Source organism: Nomia melanderi, chromosome 13 (genome assembly GCF_051020985.1).
Source record: "Nomia melanderi isolate GNS246 chromosome 13, iyNomMela1, whole genome shotgun sequence".
Classification (NCBI taxonomy): domain Eukaryota; kingdom Metazoa; phylum Arthropoda; class Insecta; order Hymenoptera; family Halictidae; genus Nomia; species Nomia melanderi.
The window spans coordinates 6,807,502-6,816,455 of NC_135011.1; positions in this window are offsets into that span (position 1 = coordinate 6,807,502).

The following is an 8,954-nucleotide window of genomic DNA, read 5'->3' on the forward strand; positions in this document are numbered from 1 at the left end:
CCCTTCGATTTCTTTCCGTTTTCATCCCCTACTCTGTCTCTCTATCTCTCTAGTTCCGTCTCCTTCGCTTTCTTCCTCTTCCAACTTCTTTCAATTTTGATGTCCTCCTCTGTTTTCCGTCTCTTTCCTTCTGTTTTCGTTTGCTTGTGTCCTTCTGTCTCTCTCTTTCTATCGTCTCCTTCTCTCCGTTTCCAGCTTCTGCTTTTTCCTTTTCCATCTCTTTATCGCGGCTCCTTTCTTTCCCACCCTCTTTCTTCCTTTTTCTGCCCCTTGCAGCTTTATATTTCGACCCTTGTTGCACCCTTTGCCATCTGTTCTTCCTGCTCCCTCGCTCTTTGTCGCCCTCTTTCTGTCGTTTTGCTGCGCCTTTTTCTCTCTTGCCGACTCTCTTTTTCTGTCTCTTTGTCGCGCCGTACCCCCGTTCATCTTTTCTTTACCCCACGTCCCGGCGGGTTCGTAATTTCTCCCTGGCCTGGGACACGGAGCGGAGACAACCCAGTGTGTGAATGCGCCTTCGACGTGTGTCGACCCTTTCGACCGACAAAAGCCGACACCGACACCGCCGCGCGGAGGGCGGAGGGCATTGCGAAAGGATCTGTCTTACGTCGTTCGCCCCGACGTCCCCCGGATCCGTCGCCGCCGCCTTGAAATGAACCTCGCGCGCGACACTCGCAATAAGGACGGAGGGACGCTACAAGGGTCGTGTCTTGGGGTGGATATTGAAGTATTAGGGTTGAGGGTGTGCCTTCGACGATGGGGAGCCTCTTTTGATGAGTCGGTGGGGGTTAATTTCTTGGTTTTTAGGACGATGGGGCAAGGATTACTCTGATGGGATGATTAAATCGAGGTTGTTTTATTTATTAATCTTGGTAAGTGTCTGGGGCCTATGAACGTGGGAGTAATTAAAGCAAATGAATATTAGAATAATTTTAGTTGTTCATTCTGTTAAGCATAGTGCTATTGTTTTATCTATTAACTTTACCGTACGTAGTCTTATGTACTAACGTTGTTAAGCATAGTGTTCTAATTATATTTGTTAATTTTGTTAAGTATAATCGTAGCTACTAACTTTGTTAAGCATAGTGTTCTAGTTATGTTTGATAATTTTGTTAAGTATAATCTTAACTACTAATTTTGTTAAGCATAGTGTCCTAGTTATATTTGTTAATTTTGTTAAGTACAATCGTAGTTACTAACTTTGTTAAGCATAGTGTTCTAGTTATATTTGTTAATTTTGTTAAGTATAATCTTAACTACTAACTTTGTTAAGCATAGTGTTCTAGTTATATTTGTTAATTTTGTTAAGTACAATCTTAGCTACTAACTTTGTTAAGCATAGTGTTATAGTTGTATTTGTTACTTCTATTAAGCATACTCTTATCTATTAACATTACGAAGCATAGTGCAACAATTATATTTGTCATTTCTATTAAGCACAGTCTTATAACTTGATCTACTAACTCTATTAAACACAGTGTTATACTTTTACCCATTAACTTCATTAAAAACACCTTTACGATCACATAGAAAACAGAGTTCCAAGAAAATAGGGGGCGGCCACGCTACAAAACCACCTAAAATCATCCATCACCATAATACAACCCTTTTCCGCCATTCTGTTTCAAACGACAAACAACTTGCGAACTGCATCCAGCCCCAGGATCGCTGATAACAGACCCTCGCAAAGATCGGATCGTTCGTTCCACTGGAAGCCGTGCGCTAAAAGGTAGGCCGCCGCCATTCATCGACGCACCGGTGAATCGCTCTACTAATTAACGCATCGGGGTTACGTATGTTTTCGAGAACGGAATGAAGCGTAAATTTAAAAGGCTCTTTCATTCGCCTCGGATCGAGCTGAAAAATTCACTCGTTCCCGGTCAAAGCTGGGACGGTACCAGTCGCCAACACCGCGGAGGAACGGCGCAGGACACCTAAATCAGGCTATCCTGATTTCCGGGGAAAAAACTGGATGCCGGCTAAATTACTACCACCGCGGCCGGTTAATCTCGGTGGCACTTCGTATGCGGGACGAGTGTGCCGGCCCCCTTCTCCGCGCGCCACTGGCCAGCTACCCAATTAGCGTTGTCTGCAGAAAAAAGTTACAAGCGGTGTCCTTTTTTCTGCAGTTTCGCCTTGCAAATTCTCACGGCGGAAATGGCCGCGGGGGCGCGGCGAGATAAAGAACGAGCCGCGGGCGTGTTCGTCGACGGTCGGGTTGATGCGTTGATCATCGGCTGGACGAAACCTCGAAACGGACAGTGAAACTGTTATCGAATTGAGTGTAATCATTCTAGAATCCTGATTCAGTGCTGCCTAGCTATGTATTTCGGCGTGGACAATTGCACGATAGAATCTAGGAAAACAGTAATAACCGAAACAAATGAGATTAAGACAATTTCACCCCTTATCCTACAATAACGTGTCAGACTCGTGGTGAAGATTTTGAACAGGATTTAACAAACATTACTCGATTCTTTTGAATCCAAGTTAAATATCATTCTTCTGTTGTCAATTATCAATTTTATTGATTAATAATTTCTTAATAATTATTAATTTCTTAATAAATTATTAATGACAAAGCAGTTGTATCGATCACAGTTTAGAAATAAATCGTAGGGCAAGGGGTTAAGATTGTAATATTGCAAACAGTAAAAGAATATTTAGTATCAATATTAATTCAAATAAAGAAACATCGATGTATGATGCACTAATAAGACAAGCAGCTTTTATTTCCCAGTGCAGTTAAATACAATTGCTCATAGCTGAATTCTAATGAGAGTTCCCCAAATACTCGTCACTCAGCTGCAACGAAAGATGTTCCTTGAGTAATTCTTGGAGTCGGGTTTCCCAGGTAAAATTTTGGTTGAAAATGATCAATTTAAAACGAGACCCGGGGACGAGGGGAGAGTCTCGCTGAAACAGTTCTCCAGTTCGAGAACACCGAAGTGGCTGTTTCGTCACAGTAACTTTCGAACGATAGGAATTGTGTGTGCGCTGCATCGAGCAGCAACGAAGGAGGCCAGCGAGAGGGGGTTGTTGCGCGGCTTCATCCGTCTCGCATACGTAAGTTCGCCCGGTGATTTATAGCGGACATTCCTACCCGGGCAAGGAGATAAGACTTGGCGAACGTCGGACGAAGAAAAGAGGGGGAGAAGAACTGTCTGAGACTCTCAACCGTGTAGCCACCGGGTACGGATTACCCGGTTTATTTACCCGGGATGTTTGTCGCGAGGGAAACTTGAAACCTGTTTCACGATCGGCAGGGACTTCTCAGTTTGGTAATACGGGACATCCGAAACAGGTTTAACGAAGATTGACTGGCCCCCTATCAAATCTGATACGCGGCGAGACAGCTGGCAGTAAGTAATCGACGTTCACTGGAATGATACCACAATCTTTACAAAGAAACCTTTTCGTTCTTTCTTTTCGACGAATCTTGTTGGAGGTTCGATCTTTTGTACCCCGACGTTTTTCAGTAGAAATGGTTAATAATTTTCGGTGAGACATAGACTGCGTGCTTTGAAACTGATCGGGAAACATGTGTAGATTAGGAAAGTTATTTTATTTCAATGTTTCATATATTGGTACATTATACAAAGTTTACAAAGGAACCTTTTCGTTCTTTCTTTTGGGTGAATCTTGTTGGAGGTTCGATCTTTTGTACCCCGACGTTTTTCAGTAAAAATGGTTAATAATTTTCGGTGAGATATAGACTGCGTGCTTTGAAACTGATCGGGAAACATGTGTAGATTAGGAAAGTTATTTTATTTCAATATTTCATATAATGATGCGTCGAAAGTTTAATATTATATGTAAAGCTTCATGATTTTGTCAGGTATAGAGATAAACATATGGTGGTTATATTTTTCTTTACATTATGGAGATATTATGAAGTGTTTTCAATGACAATATATATTTTTCGTTGCAATTCAAATGTTACATAAACAGAGAAACGAAATTTATCTGCAAAACTTCTATTTTTCAAATGAAAATCATTTTATAGCAGAGACTACTTAACAACACATTGGTAACCTTCAATTTTCGTTATCTGAATGGTCGAATTTTAGGCTCTTGTCTCCAGGCGGCCGCACTGTGCGCCCAGTCGGGCCGGCAGGGTACGTGGTCGCGTTTCAACGGGAGCAGGGATAATAATCGTCCCAGAGAGGACGGGCAAACATCGTGCATGTATGCATCGCATCACAATGCACGCCAGAAGCAACACGCCCTGGTGCCGAGCAACTCGCAGGGTGAAATCGTCACGCCGCGCCGCGCCCGGTGGACCTGGCGTGGTCCTACTGGTTCGTCAAAGCAAATCCCCCTGTGGCCCTGGATCTAAATAGTTAAGCCAGTCGGTTGCTGGCCTCGAATCAGGACCAGAATCTCCTTCTCTCTCTCTCTCTCTCTCTCTTTCTCTATACTCTCTCCATTTTCCTCGTCGCCTGCGCGGTGGTTCGATTGGATCAAACTTCGGGAGCCCGCGCATTCGATAACCGATAAAGAGCGAAGGGAGGAAGACCATGGCGCGCGCGGAGATTATGTCCAGCGCCAGATCGAATGGCCCTGAGTAAATAGATCGCCGCCGGACAATCGACGGACCGAGCGTAAACGGCTGTATCCTCGGCTGTTGATTCTGGCAGACTTTAATCCGGGAAAAGCGTGCAACCCAAGGGCGAAGGATTTAGGGGGTGTAACTGGGTATGTTACGTTGAACGGTGGACCCAGTCGAATTGTGTTTGCATTACGGGTTAAAAGTACTGATTCCTTCATGGTGATTGTATTGGCCGCGATCAGATGTCCTCGGAATACGCTGGGTCTCTTAAGGGGTGAATTTTCGAGGATGATTGTGGATAGGGTATTTCGGCTCCGCGAGGAATTATGTGGGATTTGGGGGGTGGCAGTGGGGAGGATGGTGGTAGGAATGGAGAGTGTGGGGATACTTATGTGGGGAGGAGGGGATTGAGAGATTCGAGAATTCGAGTGTTTGAAGGGTTGAGAATTTCTGAATGCTATTAAGAATTTGGGAATTCGAGGAATAGATAATTGTCGGATTTGAAGATTGAAGAGTTTGAGGAATGAAAGGTTGGGGAATTCAATGGTTCCTGAATTTAGTGGTTTGGTGATTCTATGATTCAAATACTAAAAAATTCAAGAATTCGATCACTCAAATTCTAAAGAATTCAAGAATTCAATCACTCAACTGCCAAAGAATTCAAGAATTCAATTAATTCGAATGTTAAAAAATTCAAGAATTCAATCAGTCAATTGCTAAAGAATTCAAGAATTCAATCACTCAATTGCTAAAGAATTCAAAAATTCAATTACTCAATTGCTAAAGAATTCAAAAATTCAATTACTCAAATACTAAAGAATTCAAGAATACAACGATTCAGGAACCCAGTGATTCGAGAATTCCAGTATTGAAGATTGCACTACCAAAATTACAGGACCAAAAAGAAAGAAGATTAAAGTGCATAAACTTAAAATAATCAGAAAAGTAATTGTACAAAGAAATAATCACCGATTCCAGGGTAGCCGTTTAGTTACATGAGAGAAAAGTTTACGCGATCCTCGGCTAGAAGTGGATATGGCAAGTTACCCAGCCATTCAGAAAAGAAACCACGGCCCGGTGAGCCGGCCAATGATGGAAAGGAGTGGAAAAGTTTCCTCGGACACTTATATATCCCCGGCGAGATAACAAATGTCAGACGGGCTCGGACCCCCGCTTCCCAACATCCAAAGAGAATCACAGCGGCCCTGTAGTGTCTCGCAATGCGACGCCTCTCTGATACGTTCCGCGAAACGGTCGGCTGACCGATGCTGACCCGCAGCCTTTTCCAACTTCGATACAGATATTCCCCGGCTAAAGCGACATAAATCAGGGAAACGTCCGGTACGTCCCTTCCTACGGACGGTTCCGATAAATCGGTTAGAAGTTGAAAACGTTGCGGGCAACAGCTCGGAGGAACAGTTGCAAAACTGTCCAGTATGGACTCGTTATTCCGCTTCAAAACTGTTGATACTTGAGAAGAAGAAACCGATGACAGTTCGATTTTAAGGAAATTAACGTTGCAATGAGATCAATTTCAGTTTCGAAATATCTCATCGTTAAAGAAGGATATGATATTATTAGAATTGTATGAAAAAAGGAAACCGTTGTTCTTCGGTTTCAGGCAGAGTTTAACAATGTAAATGGTAAAGTGGTAGGAATTTCGAGAGGGACGGCAATTGTGTTTGCGAACAAATTTGATTTCCCGATTTCGAGTAACTCCCGCATGTAATCAAGACGATTATGAATCACCGAAGAAACAAACAGAATAACGAGGATTACGGGATCGAGCGATTTAATTGATTCAAAACACGAGCGGCAGCCGCGCGCACGGATCTATTGGTCGGGACATAATCTGCATAGACCAACCATTCCGACTCGGATTTCAACGTGTTGCCATTCAATTTCGAATCCGTACCGACGCCCTGCTTACAGGGAAGACTAATTTGAAAATCGCCGCGTCTTAGGCTAACTGCGTGTGCCCGTTATTGCTAACGACGACAATACACCGCGGTCTAATCTAGGATTACGGACGCGGCGCTGTTTCACGACACAATATCAATCATGTTCAGCTATAGTTAAAGTTCCTTTACGATAGCCGGCCGTATCGTTGCACAGCGGAAACAGCGCAGTTAAGTGAAATTAATATTCCGCGGAATGATACGATGACAGTTCTTGTCAACTGCGACTCCTATCAAACATAATTTATACGCGCGCGTTGTGTTTAATATACTGTAACACGATAGGCGATGAGGGATTGCGAACCCTTCGATCTTTTTATTAGACGAACAATGATGCATTTGATTTTGATATGATTATTTGATTTTATGAAAATGTGTCCTACCTTATCTGTAGTGTTTCTAAACATTAAATAATCGTACGTTTCAATGTTTAAGGTTTAATGATTCGAAGACTCGAGGATTCAAGGATTCAAGGATTCAAAAACTCAGGAACTCAAGGATTCAAGGATTCAAGGATTCAAGGATTCAAGGATTCAAGGATTCAAGGATTCAAGGATTCAAGGATTCAAGGATTCAAAGATTCAAAGATTCAAAGATTCAAAGACTCGAAAATTCAAAGACTCGAAGATTCAGAAATTCATAGATTTCATTTGAAAGCAACACAGAAAGCGGAAGTTCGTTCGTAGCTATTCCTTACAGCATAATCAACTTCCGGTCAAAATGTCGAGGGTTCCTAAAGATCGATACACCGAGTGTGCAAATAGCAAGATATTTTAGGCAACAAAAGCAATTCGGACAATTCCCCGTGGCAAATGAGGCGGCCCCTGATTAACACACATTGGCTCAATTACACGGGATATTCAGGGAACACGAAATTGCCTGCTATTAACGGAAGTGCGAGGGCGGATAGAGAGACGGGTGTATATATCGAGCGAATAACACAGGACGATGCGAGGAAAACCGTCGAACGCAAACACTTTCTCAGAAAAACGAATTTTCCTGTAGACTGTGATGTAATGAGGTGTACGAAAGTTTTCAAGAGCAAGATTCTCACAAGAAACTTGAAATTACCTTATTAAATTGCTACAAAACCCTGTAGGCGGCTGAACTACTTTTCCGCGGAAAGTACCTGCTAGCAAGTACAAATTACGATGCAGGCAATAATCATCTTTTACATCGTCGCGGTAAATATGAACATAAGTAGCATTCCTCGCATCTCTTCATCCTCATCTAGCAGTTATTTACGCTCCGCTTTTCGCTGAAACTTAATCAACCATAAATTCACGGAACGCCCACCGAAATATAATACTTGAACACGAAACGCGAGAAAACGTGGCTTCGCCGCGACTTGTACTAACGACAATATGCTCCTTCCCTTTTGAACTTCGACAATTTTTCCTCTCGACTCGAAAGTTCGTTGCAATTTTTACGCGGCTGGGTCTCTAAGAAGTTTTACAAATAAATCAATGAATCTGTACGAATTACGCGCGCTTTGCGAAGGAAAGGAGTCCTAGTGACATCAGTGTTAGTTTCCCCAAACTTGAAGCAAGCATCACGGATTTAACACTATTTCTACCGAAGGTGTCAAAAGAAATTTTCACTTAAAATTATTTTCTCAGATAGATCATTCGACCTCAATTGAATTTTCGACTGTATAAAGCCGATTGACAGCGCGCCGGGGATGACAGTGGTCGGTAGCGCGACGGTGATCCATGTAACTTTAAATAAAATTCATTGTTCAACGGTATAAATCCTGCTTAAATGCTATTTTTTAAATAAATTCCTCTATTTCTTGGTTCATAAGTATTAACCAATTCCTAAAATACTATACGGCCTTATTTAAATTAATAAAATTCTACTTAAAAGTCAAAATCGAGCGTTCCTCCTATCCCCGTAATGAGTAAGACAAGGACAGAACAACTGTGCGATCAGGATAGAGAATTTTTTTTATTGAACATTTAAAAAAAAAGGATTCTCTATCCTTGACGCACAGTTGTTCTAGAGATAGAGAATTTTGTTATCGACCGACAGCAGCGCCATCTAGTGGCGGAGACTTTGGTGTGTTTCTCCCTATACCCACAATGTGTAAGACAAGGACAGTGCTACTGTGCGACAAGGACAGTGATAGAAGTCCCGATGCCACCTACTTCGAAAAAGCATCTCATCAGTCCCTGGTACCTACGCGCGAAGCATGATGACTAAAGAGGTATCCGACAAGGACAGCTACACGATTTCGCGTGAGAGGGAGAAGGACGCAGAATGGTTGCCGCCAGAAATCAATCTAATCGATGAGAAATTCGTTAATATCTCGAATTCCACTCACAATTCGTCAACATTTGCGATCGCGGAACCCAGCACAGATCTTCAGCTACCTTTGTATATCATTTTCGATAGAATTCTGATTCGCGTTAACTATTTATTGACAATTTTTTAATGTCCCAAGATAA